Source organism: Nyctereutes procyonoides, unplaced genomic scaffold (assembly GCF_905146905.1).
Source record: "Nyctereutes procyonoides isolate TBG_1078 unplaced genomic scaffold, NYPRO_anot_genome, whole genome shotgun sequence".
Classification (NCBI taxonomy): Eukaryota; Metazoa; Chordata; class Mammalia; order Carnivora; family Canidae; genus Nyctereutes; species Nyctereutes procyonoides.
Genome location: NW_026575046.1, coordinates 13,218,339 through 13,237,493, shown reverse-complemented (window position 1 = coordinate 13,237,493; position 19,155 = coordinate 13,218,339).

Below are 19,155 nucleotides of genomic sequence, written 5' to 3'. Positions count from 1 at the left end.
TAAACCACAGAGCCACCCAGGGGCCCCTTAAAGCAGATTTTTCAAACCCAGTTAGAAAAAAAATAGTTCTTTTTTTTTAAAGATTTTGAAGAGGCAGAGACATAGGCAGAGGGAGAAGCAGGCTCCCTCCAGGGAGCCTGACGCAGAACTCAATCCCAGGACCCTGGGATCAGGCTCTGAGCCAAAGGCAGATGCTCAACCACTGAGCCACCCAGGTGCCCCAGTTCCTTTATTTAAAATTCTGTTAGCCAATATATAGTACATCATTAGTCTCAGATGTTGTGTTCAATAATGTATCAGTTGCGTATAACCTGCAGTGCTCATCACATCACGTGCCTTCCTAATGCCCATCATCCAGTTAGTTCTTCCTTGACTCTGACTCCTAAATATAGGTCTTTTAATCACTTTCTTAGCCTTTGCCTTTACAGCAATTCTAATGAGTTGTTTCATCCCAAGAGGTTGGCATAGTTGCTTACTAATAAGATAATTTTCTGTTTTTTGATCTGAGTGGTGGATATCAGTAGTGCTCACTTTGTAATCATTCATTGAAGGGATTTGAGCACTTTTTTGCATATATGTTATACTTTAATTTTTTTAAGTTTATTAAATACATATGCACGCACGCATCCATTCTCATGATGGAGCTGTATTTTTTGAGCCTCTAAATTCTGAAGTCATGGTCAGAGGTTATATAATTGGTCAGCATGGTGGCTATGACTCTAACCTGTAGACAAGCCAAATGAATCTAAGAGGTTAGTTTCCTGCTTGACTCTAAAAGCTGATATAAAAAGTAGTCACAGTTCAAACCATATTTCAAATAGTCAAGGGCAAAAGAAACCCTGGCTCTGTCCTTCCTACAACAGTAACAAAGTATAATGCCAGCAGCCCTGGGTGTGTCAGGAGCATGATCTCTCTGGGTGTTTTTTTCTTTTCTTAGGGCTAGTCTTTGTCTCCTGCTCAAGGTTCTGAGTTGTCGGGTTTTTAGGAAGCTACTATTTGCAGTTCTTTATTCCCATCCCCAAACAGAAGCAACTGAAAAATAGATAGTAGCCCACAGAGTCTGCTTTTTTACTGCTAAACATTGGATAGAACATGGATTCAAATCTTTGGCTACAAATAGCTCAGCCTATAATTAGGTAGATGGGGTGGAAATAGGCTCCTCATTTATTTACTACTGTGTCATGCAGTGGAAAACAGGTCAAAATGCAGTGTTCCTGATGGTCATCAAAAAAGAGAAAAAGGAAAGAACTTGGCTAAGCATATCTACTTCTTTCTTCCAAATTCACTAACCACAGATGTACCCTCTTCCCATAGAGAGGTGTGAATAAGGGGACAGAGATGTCATTCTAAGTTAATTTCCTCTCATTGGAAATAGGAAACCAGAAAAGAAATGGATGTTCCCCAACATATAGGATGGGCTTACCAGTTTATTTAACACTTCCCCCATTGATGGATATTTAGATGGTTTCATGAACATGTGTCAGGGAAAATCCTATATGTTTCACAGTGCACACATGCATGTTTCCTTAGGCAAGCCATCTGGAAGTGAATATCTAGGTTGAATGTATAAACATTTAAAATTTTAATAAATACTGATAATTTGCTTTCCAAAAGGGCTAGTCATGATTTGCATTTAAGGATGTGTGCAGATAACTGTTTCCCCACATCTTCATCAATGTTGGTTAGAAGTGATTTTTTTTAGAAGTGATTTTTTTTATTATAAATTTATTTTTTATTGGTGTTCAATTTGCCAACATATAGAATAACACCCAGTGCTCATCCCGTCAAATGCCCCCCTCAGTGCCCATCACCCAGTCACCCCCACCCCCCGCCCACCTACCCTTCCACCACCCCTAGTTCGTTTCCCAGAGTTAGGAGTCTTTCATGTTCTGTCTCCCTTTCTGATATTTCCCACTCATTTTTTCTAGAAGTGATTTTTAAAATTTTTGCCAATGTGATAGGTAAAAAGGATATCTTTGTTATGGCTTACTATATATTATTCTATCACTGGGGAAACTGAACATCTTTTTATGTTTTTGGCCATTTGTATTTCTTTTTCACAGAATTGTCTGTTCATTTCCTTTGCCCATACTTCTATTATCTTTTCCTTTAAAAAAAAAGATTTTGTTTATTAATTTCTGAGAGAGACAGAGTATGAGTGGGGAGGAGGGGTAGAGGGAGAGGGAGAAGCAGACTCACTGCTGAGCAGGGAACCCAATGTACATGGGGCTCAATCCTAGGGCCCTGAGATCATAACCCGAGCCAAAGGCAGACACTTAACCAATTGTGCCATCCAGGTATCCCTAGGTTATCTTTTCCTTATTAATTTGTAGTCATTCTTTCTACATTTGGAATGCTAATGTTTTGCCTTTTATATTTGTGATAGTTATTCTTTCTAGTCTTTTGCATGCTTTGTAAGTTGAGTATGTATCTTTGGTAGTACAGAAATTTTATTTTTATCAGGTTGTTATAATTTACTTTTTTTAAATTTTATTTATTTGAAGTAATGTCTACACCCAATGGGGGCTTGAACTCACAACCCCAACCCCAAAATCAGGACTCACATGTTCCTCCAACTGAGCCAGCCAGGTACCCCCATAATTTACTTTTTTGTGTGTGAGACAGAAAGTGTAAGAGTAGGGGAAAGGGGGATCCCTGGGTGGCTCAGTGGTTAAGCACCTGCCTTCAGCCCAGGGCGTGAACCTGGATCCCGGGATCGAGTCCCATGTTGGACTCCCTGCATGGAGCCTGCTTCTCCCTCTGCCTGTGTCTCTGCCTCTCTCTCTCTCTCTCTCTCTCTCTCTCTCTCATGAATAAATAAATAAATAAAATCTTAAAAAAAGAGAGAGAGAGAGAGAGTAGGGGAAAGGGCCCAGGGAGAAGAAAAGCAGACTCCCTGCTGAGTGGGGAGCCTGACATGGGGCTCAATCTCAGGATCCTGAGATCATGACCTAAGCCAAAATCAAGAGTCAGGCGCTTAACCCACTGAGCCACCCAAGCACCCCAAATATCTTGAGTCTTTAAGAAAAGAATGAATTATGTTTAGGCCCCTTCAATTTTTAAGACAGTTAACAAATTACAAATTTTAAGACAATTTCTACTTTAATGGTTAAAATAAACACCATTTTGGCACTTGAAGAGACAAGTTTCCATTACATGGAAACATCAGTTGCATGAGACCTTGATTCTCTCACGATGTCAATACACTGAGTGTTGCTATAGTTCTTAGATGTGAAAAGAAGTCATGGTTGAACCAAGCTCATAACTGTAGAGCAAGGAAGATCTTACCTGTAATTTTAGGCAAACCTGAAAAAAGACCCAAGAGCTTTATTTTTCCATGCCAGGCCTGGTTGCTGCATTTCACCACCTAAGCATACAGCCCTTGAGATTACAAATTGCAAACTCTATGTGCTCAAGCTTCCAGCTTTGCTACTTCCTGCCAGAGACAGAAATTCATGGCCCTGTAATCCAAACTTCCACAGGCTCATATTTTTGCCTGGAGGTAAAAATCAAGAAGGCTCAAATTTTAGCCTGGAGGGTAAAAATCAAGGAATATATATCAAAGTCACAGGAACAAAGGAACAATCTTGGCTGCATGCCCCAATCGTTGAGATTTTACTCTTCTCACTCAAGATGTTTCCATGGTAACTCACTTGTGCCTCTAAACAGCCTTGATGGGCCCCGTAGGATATTGGGTTACTGCTCCTTCACTTCTCAGCAAAAAAAGAAACATCCACAGCCTTTGCGGTGTGGCTTTGTAGGGTCTCCCAGGGCAGTACCTTTTCATGCCCCATTGATGTCGAGCTTGACCCTGTGGTTGGTTTGTCAATGGAATATTAGTGAACGTCACCTAAGCAGAGGCTTTAAACGTGCTTGCAAGATCTGGCTTGGTTTCTTGGACCCCAGCCATCTACCATGAGAAGCTGCTGGTCCCAGCGTGAGAGACATGGGGAGTTGACCTGAACCAGACTCATAGTCTGAAGCAGAACCACTCCAGTAACCTAGAGTGAGAAACAAAAATGTGGTGTTGATATTGATAGAAGCCTCTGAAATTTCAGTTTGTTTTACACAAAACCATTGCTAAAACCTAACTGATCCAGCTCCCACTTTTTAAAAATAGAAATTGTTCTAAAATATATAATTACCTCTTTTAAAAATCAAAGGGCCATAGGGGCACCTGGCTGGCTTGGTCAGTTGAGCATCCAACTTCTGATTTTGGCCCTCAGGGTTGGGGGATCAAGCCCTGCATCGGGCTCCCCACTCAGTGGGGAGTCTGCTTAAGATTCTCTCTCTCGGGATCCCTGGGTGGCGCAGTGGTTTGGCGCCTGCCTTTGGCCCAGGGCGCGATCCTGGAGACCCGGGATCGAATCCCATGTCGGGCTCCCGGTGCATGGAGCCTGCTTCTCCCTCTGCCTGTGTCTCTGCCTCTCTCTCTCTGTGACTATCGTAAATAAATAAAAAAAAAAATTAAAAAAAAAAAAGATTCTCTCTCTCTCTGCCCCTCCCCTACTTGCACACTCTCTTTCTCTCTTTAAAATAAATAAATCTTTTAAAAATCAAAGGGCAATTAATTAATTTATTAATTTTAAAAAATCAAGGGCCATAGGGGTCCCTGGGTGGCTCAGTTGGTTAAGCGCCTGCCTTCAGCTCAGGTCATGATCTCAGGGTCCTGGGATCGAGCTCTGTGTTGGGCTCCCTGCTCAGCAGAGTCTGCTTTTCCCTCTCCCTCTGCCTTTCCCCTCTGCTCATGCTTTCTCTCTCTCTCTCTCTCAACAAAAAAATAAATAAATAAATAAATAAAATTTAAAAAAAAAATCAAAGGGCTCTAAACATAATTTAATCCAGCTCCCGTTGGTCACATCCCCAGTGTTTACCATGTACCTTGCCTATCATTCCAATAGTCACTACTCACCAGACACATGCCGTGACTGGCTACACAAGTCTTCACCCTCCCCCCTATGGCTGGTGCCCCCACCATCCCCTAGAAAACCTCTCATGTCTCTGGAGTCACAGGTGAGGAACAACTCCTCTCAGTTCCTGCTGAAGTGAAACCCTTTCTTCCAACCTGGGTTACACTATATAAGCCACAAAACAGAGCCACCCTGTACTGCTCTCCACAGCTCTGAAGCTAAAGTAATGTTTTCATTTTAGCCCAAGAGTTTTCTCCCCAGGAGATAGTTACAAGATAGCTGAGCCTAAAGATCATTTGAGACTCTTATCAAGGCTGCATTCAAACCCTCTCTCCTCAGCAACCTAAACAGGGCTCATGGGCCAAGTATGAGTGTTCCTGTTAGTGAGTTGCTTTGCTTCTAGAACACCACCAGGAAGGTTAAGGTAAAGTTAGTGATCTCTAGTTGAATGTGGGTACAGCTCTAGGGGTCACATGTCAGTCCCAATGTACCAGGCACCAGGCTCTTTTGAGGAAAGAATCCCTGGTAGCCTGTGGGGAAATTCACATGAACCTCATAGCTCATGCCTGCATCTTTGAGATTCTAAGTAGGATAACAAACTGGCATTTTCATTTTCCCATTCTCTAGAAAAGATAAATCCATATCAGGCTAGTCCTGGAAGATTCACTCATTCAATTCACTCAACAAATATTTATTCAATCACTGAGTTAAGGCCCTAGAGATACAACAGCGAAACACACAATCCCTTCCTTGACTTCATGAAGTCTATATTCCTAGGAAGAGGAAGGGAAGGAAATGGAAAATAAAAAAATAAACATAAATATATCATTTTAAGTGGTGATAAGTGCTACACAAAAAAAATAAGGTAAATAGGAGGGTAAATGCGAAGCAGAGGTAAGGCTCTTTGGTATAGGGCAGAGAGAAGGCATTTTTTTTTTTCTTGAGAAGGAATTTTTAGAACCTAACATCTAAGTTGGCACTTGAACCAAGGGACGGAACAAGCCATTAGAAGTTTTAAGGAAGAATAAACTAGAATAGGAAGAGCAGATATTAGGACCTGAGGCTGGAGCAAACATTCAAAGAGCAACATAAAGTCCAGTGGCTACGGGAGAATGAGCCAAAGGGAGTGGGAAACAGTGGGTGGGCAGGGTTCAGATCGCCTGTCAGCCGAGCAAGGAATTTGAATTTCATTTTAAGTAGGAAAGGAAGCCACTAGAGAGACTTCAGAGGGAAGTAGGAGGGTGACTTGCAATCTGATTAGTATCTTTAAAGCCTACTCTTCATTGATACCAGTGATAAGTCAAGAAGCAGCAAAACTAGTTGGAAGGTTACTACAGTAACCCAAATGAGAGATACTAGTGATTTGGACCAAAATGGCAGTGGTAAAGTGGTGAGCAGGAGACAGATTTGGGGAATAGTTTGAAGGTAGAGTCCAGAGAATTTAGTAAAGAGCTGGATATGGAAAATGAAGAAAAGAGAAGCATCAAAATGACTTCCTGGTAGGGGCAGAGAGGGGTGGGAGTGCACCTTGAGTCAGCAACAGGAACTCTGTTACTTAGTAGTTCTAGAATCCTCTTCGTCATTGAGATGGGAATGTCTTGAAAACAGGTGAACATCTGAGTGGCAATCAGGAGAGAAGGCAGGGCTGGAGATGTGAACCTAGGAATTATCACCTTTTAGATGAGTATAAAGCTGTGAAACAGGATGAACTCTAGGAGGTGTAGTGAGAGAAAGGAGCTGAGGAGAGTCCAATGTATCTGGAATCTCACACTCTTGAAGATGCTCTGGGAAATGGGGATGGTTCTCCATTTGGGTGGAACGGTGGATTCACCTTCTTGAGAGCAGGGCCCCTGTCTTAATCATTTTGGTGACCCCTCTGGGTTTTGCATAAGCCCTGGCGTCTGGTGCCCTCTCTGTAGCAGGAAGAGTCTCAAAAAGGCTTCGCCTGGGAACCTGAAGGAACACAGCCAACTCCAAGCTGAGTTGCAGCCAGAAACCAGAAGTGAGCTGACAATTTACTTTGTGTTGTATGTGGTTTCACATGAGTTTGGTTCTGCAGCCGGAATGACAATTATGTTGTGTAGGAGGAGGAAAACGGAGATGAAATTTTCTTAGCATCTGAAACTTTCAACTTTTGAGTGAACCTGTAAGTTTTTAAATAAGTCTTTTGCAGTTGCAGGGGCAGAAATAATTACCGACATTTAAATTGTGCTGGACATATAAATTTCTTTAATTTTTTTTTTTTAGATTTTATTTATTTATTCATGAGAGACACAGAGAGAGGCAGAGACATAGGCAGAGAGAGAAGCAGGCTCTGTGCAGGGAGCCCAATGCGGGACTCGATCCTGGGACTCCAGGATCATGCCTGAGCGGAAGGCAGACGCTCAACCACTGAGCCACCCAGGCATCCCTAAATCTATCTATGAAGAATATCCAACTTACACAAAAGTAGATCAAATAGTATGATCCCTCTGTGTATCACTTAATCCCCTAAACTATCAACCTGTGACAACCCTGCCCTATCCACAACCTTGTCCAAATTTTTTTTTTAAGTTTTCCTCCTCCCTCTTAGGGTTTTTTGTTTTGTTTTGTTTTTAAAGATTTTATTTATTTATTCATGAGACACACAGAAAGAGGCAGAGACACAGGCAGAGGGAGAAGCAGGCTCCGTGGAGGGAGCCCGATGTGGGACTCGATCCCGGGTCTCCAGGATCAGGCTCTGGGCTGAAGGAGCGCTAAACCGCTGAGCCACCCGGGCTGCCCCTGTCCAAATTATTTATTTTTATTTTTATTTTTTATTGGTGTTAAATTTGCCAACATGTAGAGTCCAAATTATTTTGAAGCAAATCTCAGACATAATATTCTTTTATCCTTAAAATTTTGAGTATGCTGGGATGCCTCGGTGGCTCAGTGGTTGAGCGTGTCTGCCTTTGGCTCCGGGCGTGATCCCAGAGACCCAGGATCAAATCCCACATCGGGCTCCTTGCATGGAGCCTGCTTCTCCTCCCTCTGCCTGTGTCTCTGCCTCTCTTTCTGGGTCTCTCATAAATAAATAAATAAAATCTTTTAAAAAAATGTGAGTATGTTTCTTTAAAAGATAAGTTTTTAAAACATAGCCACAATACAATCATCACACTTTTTTAAAAAAAGACTTACTAGTGTCAAATGTCCTGTCACTGTTTAAATTTCCAATTGTCTCATAAATGCTATGAATTTTTGTTTAAATTTTTTGGGGTTTTTAAAAACTGAGATTCCAAATAATGTCCACATCTTGCAAATGGTTCTTATGTTTTTAAAATCTCATTTAATCATAGATTTTCCTTCTACTTCTTTTTATAACACTTGCAATTTATCTATTGAAGAAACTAGGTTGTTTATCCTGAATAACTTCCAATAGTCAAGGATTTTGCTTATTGTATCACATGGTTTATTAAACATATTCCTTTGTCCTCTGCATTTTCTATAACTGGCAGTTGGATCATTATTTTTAATGTAACATTTTTTAATTTGGAAATACACCAAAAAATATAGAAAAGTACCCCCCAAAAGCACCATTTACTCAAAGTTCCACTATTTATTTTTAATACTCTGTTTATTTTTATTTTTTTAAAAGACTTATTTATTCATGAGAGACACACAGAGAGAGAGAGAGAGAGAGGCAGAGACACAGGCAGAGGGAGAAGCAGGCTCCATGCAGGGAGCCCAACACGGGACTCAATCCCGGGTCTCCAGGATCTCACCCTGGGTTGAAGGCAGCGCTAAACCCTTGAGCCACTCAGGCTGCTCTTAATCCTCTTTTTAAACACTAAAGTTCTTCTTCCCCTCCTGCAATCACACCCTTTAAAAGTAACCAGGATAACAGTTTGGGACTTGGAGCATTTAATTCCAATTAAAAAATGAAGGACAGTGTTATGGTTAAATTTTTTTCCTAAGATTTTATTTATTTATGCATGAGAGACACACAGAGAGAGGCAGAGACATAGGCAGAGGGAGAAGCAGGCTCCCCTTGGGGAACCTGATACAGGACTCGATCCCAGGACCCAGGGATCACACCCTGAGCCAAAGGCAGACGCTCAACCGTTGAGCCACCCTGGCATCCCAATGATGGTTAAAATTTTTTTTAAAGATTTAGTTATTTGTTCATTTGGAGGAGACAGTGGGGGGGGAGTGGCAGAGGGAGAGAATCCTTAAGCAGACTCCCTGCTGAGTGTGGAGCCCTATGCACCGCTTGATCCCACAACCCTTGAGATCATGACCTGAGCCAAAACCAAGAGTCAGAGGTTCAACCAACTGAGCCATCCAGGCACCCCTTGATGGTTAATTTTATGGATCAACTTGACTGGACCTTGGAGTGCCCAGACACTTGGTCAAACCTTATTCTGGGTCTGCTGTGTGGTTTTGGATGAGATTCACATTCAAATCAGGAGACTGGTTGAAGCAGATTGCCCTCCTTCACATAGATGGCCTTCATCAAATCAACAATAGAACAAAATAAACTGACCCTCCTTCAAGTAAAAAGGAGCTCTTCTTGCCCAACAGCTTGAGCTGGGACATTGGTCTTTTTCCAGCCTTTGGACTCAAACTAGAACATTGACTCTTGAGCCTGTGTTTTTTTTTTTTTTTAATTTATTTATGACAGTCACAGAGAGAGAGAGAGAGGCAGAGACACAGGCAGAGGGAGAAGCAGGCTCCATGCACTGGGAGCCTGACGTGGGATTCGATTCCGGGTCTCCAGGATCGCGCCCTGGGCCAAAGACCGGCGCTAAACCACTGTGCCACCCAGGGATCCCTTTTTTTTTTTTTTTTTTTTTTTTACTGAAACTTACAACATCACTCTCCTTGTTCCCAGGCCTTTGGGCTTGGTCTGAAATTACATATAAACTCTCCTGGCCCTCCTACTTGCCAACTGCACATCTTGAGACTTCTCACTCTCCATAACTGCATGAGCCAATTCCTTGCAATAAACATGTATACCACATATTATCCATTTATGATATATATATATATATATATATATATATATATATGAAGGTATTGAAGAAGTCCGATGTATGCAAAAATTCTCAAAGCAGTAGGATTTGCTGGGCAAGTTCCACCGTGGAATTATGAGGGAACCCAAGATTCTCATTATCAACTTAGCATTAGAAGTCTCACAGAGATGTTAAGAAACACATTTGGAGGGCAGGGGCACCTGGCTGGTTCAGTCAGTAGAACACTGAATTCTTGATCTTGGGGTGTCAGTTTGAGCCTCACGTTGAGTGTAGAGATTACTTAAAAAATAAAATCAAGAAAGAGGAAAGAAAGAAAGAAGAAAGAAAGAAAGAAAGAAAGGAAGGAAGGAAGGAAGGAAGGAAGGAAGGAAGGAAGGAAGGAAGAAAGAAAGAAAGAAAGAAAGAAAGAAAGAAAGAAAGAAAGAAAGAAAGAAGGAAGGAAGGGGTGCCTGGATAGTTAAGTCAGTTAATTTGACTCTCGATTCCAACTCAGGTGATGACCTCAGGGTTGTGAGATCAAGCCCCACACCAGGCTCTGGGCACAGCATGGAGTCTACTTGAGATTTTCTCTCTCTCTCTCCTCTGCCCCTCCCCACTCCCCCTGCTCGCATTCTGTATCCCTCTCTCTCAAATACATAAAATCTTTTTTAAAAAATCAAGAAGCACATTTGGGAGCCCTCCAAGGAGAAGTACAAGGTGAATGAGGGCTGCACGGAATCGTGCCTCAGCATGGCCACACTCTCACACCCTGGCTCTATGACACTCCCTCCTGCTCTCCACCCCCTCTGGCTCTCTAGTTCTCAACCTTGGAATGCATCTGTGTCTGTGTCTCCTTGACCGCTGATGCATTCTGGTTGCCAGTCCTTACTCAAATAGTCTGCTTTGGGGTCTATGTTTATCTGCCTGGCTTACAGGAGAGGCAATACAGGGTACAGTGGTGAAGGATCTCTGGAGCCATGTTGCTAACATTTAAATCCCAGCTCTGCCTTTTCCCTCAGTCTATGGACTGTTTTACTCAGTCTACTGATTCAAATGTTAACTTCATCCAAAAACACCCTCACAGTCTGCTCAGAATAAGATTCGACCAAACGTCTGGGCACCCCATGGCCCAGTCAAGTTGACACGAAGTGTGATCTGAGGCAAGTGCCTTGAACTTTCTGAGCCTCAGTTTCCTCATCTGTAAAATGAGGAGAGGAATAGCAACCTACACGACAGTTATCAGGAGGATTGAAAAGATGGTGCATGTGAAGTGCTTAGAACAGGTCTGGCACAAGAGCCATAGTTGTTTTTCATTAAGACATAGGCAAAACATGTGGTCTCTGCTCCCACTGCTCTATTCCTCTGCTGAAGTAACCTGTGGGCCTGAATTTCAATCTCTTTGATCTCAGAGCTGTGTGCCTCACTGTCTCAGAGAGCTTCCCTGGGAATGATGGATTTCTGCACTTGCTAAGCTGGTTTCCTATCTTTCGCCTCCAGCTAATTGAGCACCTTTGCTGGGAGAGGACATGCATGATATCTGTCCCTGCTCAGCTGTGGGCCTTGAGGCCTTTTTCCAGCAGGCTGAGCTGATCCTAAGAATGGAGGGGTATTGGGAATACCCAAGCCACCACGGAAGGGACCTGGAAACAGGCTGCCACAGGCCTAGTATCTGCTGTGCTTAAGCTTCTCAAACCCGTAAGCCACAAGCACAGCCCCTCCAAACCCGGGGCACTGCCTCCACCTCCCATGCCTGGTCTAGATTAGGAGTCCTCCCCTAGACAAGCCTGGCTTGTATGTGATACCCTGCCCTGCTGTCTCTGGCCGAAAAGGGCTCTCCTCTGTTTTCCTCTGAAGGCTTTATTGACTTTTCCTTTCACATTTAAATGTGCAATCCATCTGAAATTGATCCTGCCTTTAGTTCAAATGTTCTGCAGAGAATGGAATTGAAAATGGTTAGCTTTCATTCATTAGACAGTGTTCATCCAGACTATTTCTGCAGCTCCTGCTTCTTTACGTTCCAGAGATGACTTTGTTCCTATCCAATTCCCAGCCTGATCCTCTGGCCTTCTTGCTAAGCAGGTGAGCTTTCTATAATCTCTTCAAAAGTCCCCTATGGATTTCATCAGCCAGAGTTGGTTTCTATTGCCTGTAATCAAAGATCCCTAATTTTCATACCCACAGAGAAGTGAATGACTCAGGTCCAGCTTTCTGGGGTGAAGGTGGTAGAAAGGAAGGCATCTGAAGATATCAAGTGAGGAAGTATGTAGATTACTGTTGGTGAAATATTAATCTGTTATATTGACTTCCTCTATCCAGGAGACTAGACATACCCATCCCCAGGCCTTGCCTCAAAATTGAGCAACGTGGATAACCATGAAGTTGTGGCGGAGACAGAGGGCATAGGCAGACAAAGAGTACATGGACAGAGACCTCAGGAAATTGCCAATAGGCTACTGTACATTATCACAGGTTCTAGGCTCTTTGGGATAAACCAGATCTTATGACAGAAGCAATACCCACCCACACTCAGCCTGCCCTGTGATGACTAAGATCATCAAGGACATTGTGGATAGAGCCCATTCACTAGGCGTCCCAAGCTCTGGAGGTCCGTGAAGGAGAATGTAAGAGAATGCATTAGGCCTGAGTGTCTAGAGAAACATGATTTCACTATTGCTGAGAGTACCATGATTGCATCTTTGATGTTGCCTGCAACCAACGTATTCCCCAGGTTGGTATCAGCTGGGACCACCTAATCATCCCACAGAGAAGGAATGGCAGATGCTATTTATTGCCTACTTGGCAGCTGTTATGAACAGAATGTTTGTGTCCCCCTCCCCCCCCCGTTCATATGTTGAAGTCCTTATGCCCACTGTGATAATATTTGAAGATGAGGCCTTTGGGAGCAGTTAGGGTTAATTGAGGTCATGAGGGTGGGGCTCTCATGATGGAATTAGGGCCTTTATAAGAAGAGATATCAGAGGACTTGCTCTCTCTCTCTCCCCCACTCCTAACATAAATTCCGAGAAAGGTAGAGCACATGAGAGCACAGCACACCTGTTTCCAAAGAGGAAGAGAATATTTAACAGAAACTGACCCCTGATGGACCCTGACATTGGACTCTACAGCCTCTAGTTGGCTAGAGCCCTAACAGACTAATACAGCAGCCATTCCCTCTCTTTCCTAACAGAACCCTTATTTTGTAATGGGTGGGAACCTCGGCAACAGAACCCCAGGGGGTGAATAATGATTTGTGTAAGACAATCATTGAACTACTATTCCCCTTTTTCAATAATGGGCTTAGGGGTGGGCACAACAATCAGTTATGGCCAATGAGATGGAAAAGAATGTTGGCCATTAAAAAAATCCTTTTTCCTTTGCCCCTTCCTCTTGTGTAGTTGGAGCATCAGCAGCCATTTTGTGACCAGGAGATAACATACGAGAGGAAGAATAGCTAATACCCTGGTAATGGTGAAGCCAAGAGTGCTTAGTGATGCTGAGCCATTTAACCTGTCCTAGGACTTCATGCTAAGTAAGCAATAAATGTCCTTATTGTTCATATTTACTAGTCAGCTTTCAATTATTTGAAGCTGAATATAATCTCACTAATACTGGAGGCCACGAGACTTGTCTGCAGGCAAGCTGAATTCTGGAGGCCATTTTGCCAATACAAGACCGCATCATGTCTCTATGCCTATAGTACAGGTTCTTGGCAAAAAGGTGTTCTTCCTTGGGGGCAAAATGCCATAATGACTAAGAGACCTAGATTTGGAATAAGATGCCTCGGTTCAAATCCTATCCTGATTTACAACACTAGAGATTAATTTTGCCTGTTTTTAGTCAGAACTTCATGTAAAAAATTATAATCATGTGAGGTAATGGATGTGTTAACTAATTTTATTATGGTCACCATTTCACAATATATATGTGTGTCAAATCATCCCATTGTATATCGTCAACTTACATAATATGTCAATCATATCTCAATAAAACTGGGGGGAAGGGAAGAAAAATTTCATGAAAATAACATATAGCCTGTACTTATTTATGTCTGTTTTTTCTCAATCATATCTTTGTGAGTACCATCTATGCTGCTGCATGTATTGATCATTCATTCATTCTCTTTGCGAATAATGTTCTCTTATATGAATAGAATTTATTTTACCCATTAGACTGTTGATGAATACTTGGAGAGCATCCAACTTTCAATGATATAAATAGCTGTTGCCATGAATATTCTTGAACAGATCTTTTAGTAAACATGTAAATGCACATTTCTGTAGGTATATCCAGGAGAAGTATGGCTAGGCAGTAAGTCTGCACTTGTTGAGCTTGAACAGATACTGTCTGACAATTTCCCCAAGTGGTTGAAACAATTGGCACTCCCACTGCAGTTAAGACAGCTCCACTTGCTCCACACTCACATGTTTAGACATTTAAATGTACAGTTCCTACCCCACTTACACAGAACCTTGCCTGTTGGGCTCTGAGATGTGGCTAGGAGAAACCAGGAAGGTGGGGGTGTGGCTACCTCTGCTTGGAGTCCTTTCTGAAAGTACTGGAGGCTGACTGCTACTTCAGGTCCTTGCTGGTAAGGGCAGGAGAGAGGCCTCTGTGGAGTCACAGCCAAGCCCAGGGGCTCTGGGGCTCTGACTGAGTCTCTGCAGGAGGATAACAACTCCAAGGCCTTCAAGGCAGAGAAGGGGTCTCTCAGATGCTCCTGGCCTCCAGCCTAGCTGGGTTTCACCAGCAAGGGGACAGGGGTGCTGACCACACAGGTGGAGTGTGGAGTGGGCAGAGGAAGGGGAGATGAGGGGGCAATGTGACAGCTAGAAAGCAGATTCAAGGTAAGTGGGAGTGGGGGAGCCAGGGTACAAATGACTGTATTTCCAAGATGTGTGCAAATCAGATGTACTTAGAACTAGGTTTTTAATTTAAAAATTAATTCATTATACAGGCAAAACTTATTTTAAACCACCACAAAAGGGGAAATAAAGTCTGTTTCACCTCTTAGAAATTCTGGCCCTCCAGGCCTCTTCCCCAAAGAAGACAAGTCCTCTAGAAGTAGCCTGATTACGAAGCATAAACGCAGAGGGAAGGTGAGGAACACAGTCCCGAAAGACCCAGCCTCTACTCTTCCTGGTACTACTTTTTTTTTTTTTTAAGATTTTACTTATTCATGAGAGACACAGAAAGAGAGAGAGAGAGAGAGAGAGAGAGAGAGAGAGAGAGAGGCAGAGACACAGGCAGAGGGAGAGGGAGAGGGAGAGGGAGAGGGAGAGGGAGAGGGAGAGGGAGAGGGAGAGGGAGAGGGAGAAGCAGGCTCCATGCAGGGAGCCCAACATGGGACTCCATCCCGGGTCTCCAGGATCACGCCCTGGGCTGAAGGCAGTGCTAAACCACTGAGCCACCCGGACTGCCCTCTTCCTGGTATTTCTGTGTAAAGGAGAATAAGGGTACTTAATGTAAGTTTATGTTACAAAGTTGGGGTTGCTATTATCCATACTAATCATAAGTAATAAATCTCTATGTTGAAATGAAACTGGCTTTTGAGTAGAAGTCAGATGTGTCTGGATGTGCCCCTGTGGCTAAGGAGTTCTGTTATCTTGGGCAAGTCACTTACCTCCCTAGACCTATTTCCTTATGTTTACAATGGAAAAATGGATTGGGTTATCTACAGAATTGTAAGATGATGTGTGCAGTTACAGGTCAAGAAGTTTGTAGTATTTGTTATGGCAGTGATAGGAAACTACTATACTGTGCAAATGCCCATGACAGGGTGTTTCCAGCAGAGGAGGAGCTCTATTAATCAGGTGGACTAGATGACCCATTTTTTGGTATGTCAGTCAGCCTCTTTCTTTAGCCACCCCATCAAACTAGCCATGCTAGTTTGATGTGTATATGTAGTCATTTAATTCTCACACCACATTTATGATATCAGTACTATTATTATTTTCCCTATTTTATAGGTGAAGAGAGCAGGTACAAGGAGGTTAAGCAAATTGGTCAGTCATATAGTAGAACCAGGATTTGAACCAGGTCATCTGATCCTAGTATTGTACTATCCAATATGGTAGTCACTGGCCATGTATGGTCATTTAAGTTCAACAACTATGGGACGCCTGGGTGGCTCAGTGGTTGAACGTCTGCCTTTGGCCCAGGGCATGATCCCAGGGTCGGGGATCGCATCCCGCATCGGGCTCCCTGTGAGGAGCCTGCGTCTCTCTCTGCCTATGTCTCTGCCTCTATCTCTGTGTCTCTCATGAATGAATAAATTTAAAAAAATTTAAAAATAAGTTAAACATTAACAATTTAGTTTCTGTCATTGATATGCCCTTCCAAAATCACTCGCTAATTTCATGTCAATCTCTAAATGAGATCACAGTATGGCTTAGACTCTTCTCCAAGCCCCTAAATAGCTATTCTTTATGGCTGCTTTGAGTTCTGCATGTTCTTCCGATTCCTCAGAATGTGTTACTGACACACAAAGAAACCCTTACAACACTGGTGTTGAGACTTGGCAGCGGATAACCTGTGCCAAGTATCAAGGGAGCTGGGAGGACTAAAACAGGTTGGCATGTCTTATGTGCTTAGTACTGTGGCAGGTGGTAGTCGGAGGAGGGTGGAGGGAGATAACAAAGATACATATCATAAACCATTGTCCTCAAGAGATGAAAACACAGAACTACTTCATTCATCCCACAAATAGTTATCAAGGGCCTACTATGTTCTTGCCATTGTCCTAGGCATTGGGAATTTAACAGTGGATAAAACAGACATGGTTCCTGACTCTGTGGAATTTACTACATTCTTTCCTGGGAGAAAGAAAGACATCAAGCAAGAAATGACAAGTCTGGTATATGTGAGGAAATGCAAAGTATGGGATGCTTCAGAATAAAATAGTGAGTTGATAATATAAATGTTCCAGGAATTTATGAATGAGATATAGCCATGTACAATAAATAATAGGTCATGTTTTTACTTTAGGTAAGTGGTAGTCTTTGTAAGGTCTTCAGTAGGGTGGTGACATGTTGGCCAGAGGTGTTTCAAGAAGGTGGTACATCTTAGAGGTTAGGCATTTTGGAGTCAGGGTGATATTAGATGTAAATCCTGCCTCTGCCACTTACTAGCTTTGTGAACTCAGTTTTATCATCTCTAATTGGAATAAGTATAATAGTCTCTACCTCAGGGTTTTGTTTGTTTGTTTGTTTGTTTGTTTGTTTTTATGATAGTCATACAGAGAGAGAGAGAAAGAGAGAGAGAGAGAGGCAGAGACACAGGCAGAGGGAGAAGCAGGCTCCATGCACCGGGAGCCCGACGCGGGACTCGATCCCAGGTCTCCAGGATCGCGCCCTGGGCCAAAGGCAGGCGCCAAACCGCTGCGCCACCCAGGGATCCCCCTACCTCAGGTTTTTTAAGAGAATGAATTATTATAATGTAAATAGTTGTTCTTACTATTATTATTTTTCTCATCTTAGATCCTTTGATAATTATGTAGAAAATGGGATTGAGAAGATTAGATCCTTAGAAAGATCAACTAGTAGGCTTTTGAAGTGGCCTTGGCAAGAGACAAACTAGGGCAGTGGCTGTGCAGAGAAAGAGTTAGAAGTATTTAGAAAGTTGGAGTTTTTTTAAGTGTGCACCAGAAATTGCACTCAAGAGAACTGAAAGCATGTCTATGCAAAATTTTGTATTAGTCAGGGTTCTCCAGAATAACAGAACCAATAGGATGTACAGTAATATATATAAGAGGATATTTATTATAAGAATTGGCTCACATCGTTATAGAGGCCAAGAAGTCTCTCGGTCACCTATCTGCAAGCTAGACAACCAGGAAAGCTGGTAACAAAATTTAGTCCAAGTCTGAAGGCCTGAGAATCAGAACCAAAATGTAAGCCCCTGTTGGAGCTGAAAGGCCCAAGAACCAGGAGCTCCAAGTCTGAGGGCAAGGGAGGACGAATGTCTCAGCTCAGGCAGAAAGAGCAAATTCTCCAGGCCTCTGCCCTTTTGTTCTATTCAGGGCCTTGACAGATTGGGTGATGCCCACTCCTATAAGTGAGGGCATCTTTATCCAGTCTACTGATTCAAATGCTAATCTCCTCCAAAGACACCCTCACAGACACACCCAGAAATAATGTTTTACCAGTTATCCTTATCTCAGTCAAGTTGACACATAAAGTTTATCATCACAAATGTTAATAGTAGCATTATTCTTAATAGACAAGTAGTAGGAACAACCCAAATGTCCATCAACTTATGAATGATAAATGAGATGAGGTATATCCAAACTATGGAATATTATTCAGTCATAAAAAAGGGATGAAGTACCAATATATGCTGTAACATAAAGAAAACATGAAAACATTAAATTAAGTGAAAGGAGCCAGATGCAAAAAGCTTTAAGTCATATGATTCCATTTACATTAAATGTCCATGGGACGCCTGGGTGGCTCAGCGGTTAAGTGGCTGCCTTCAGCCCAGGACATGATCCTGGAGTCCCAGGATCGAGTTTCACATCGGGCTTCCTGCATAGAGCCTGCTTCTTTCTCTGCCTGTGTCTCTTCCTCTCTCTCTCTGTGTCTCTCATGAAAAAATAAATAAAATATTTAAAAATATATATTAAATGTCCAGTATAGACAAATCCATAAAGACAAAAAATAAGGGATCCCTGGGTGGCACAGCGGTTTAGCGCCTGCCTTTGGCCCAGGGCGTGATCCTGGAGACCCGGGATCGAGTCCCACGTCAGGCTCCTGGTGCATGGAGGCTGCTTCTCCCTCTGCCTGTGTCTCTGCCTCTCTCTCTCTTTCTCTCTCTCTCTGTGACTATCATAAAATAAATAAAAATTTAAAAAAACTAGACTTTAAAAAATAAAAAAGACAAAAAATAGGTTAGTGCTGTTACCAGAGACTTGGAGGAATAGGGCATGGGGAATGACTACTAATAGGTTCAGGATTTGGTAATGGAGTCAGGAAAATGTTCTGAAATTAGTAGTGAGAGGTCCACAATTTTATGAATATACTAAAAAAACCCTGAATTGAATGCTTTGAAAGGGTGAGTCTTACGGCAGGTGAATTATATTTCAATTTAAAAATTAAATAGAAAAAAATTAGTATAACAGGGTGACAGAGATAAGAGACTATCTGTGCCAAGAGATCCTTATTCCTAAAGACATTGGTAATATCTATTTAGTCTTTACGGTAATGAAAAGGATTGTATTGAGCACTTGCTATGTGTCAAGCAATGTTCTAAGAACTTAATATGTATTAATTCATTTAATG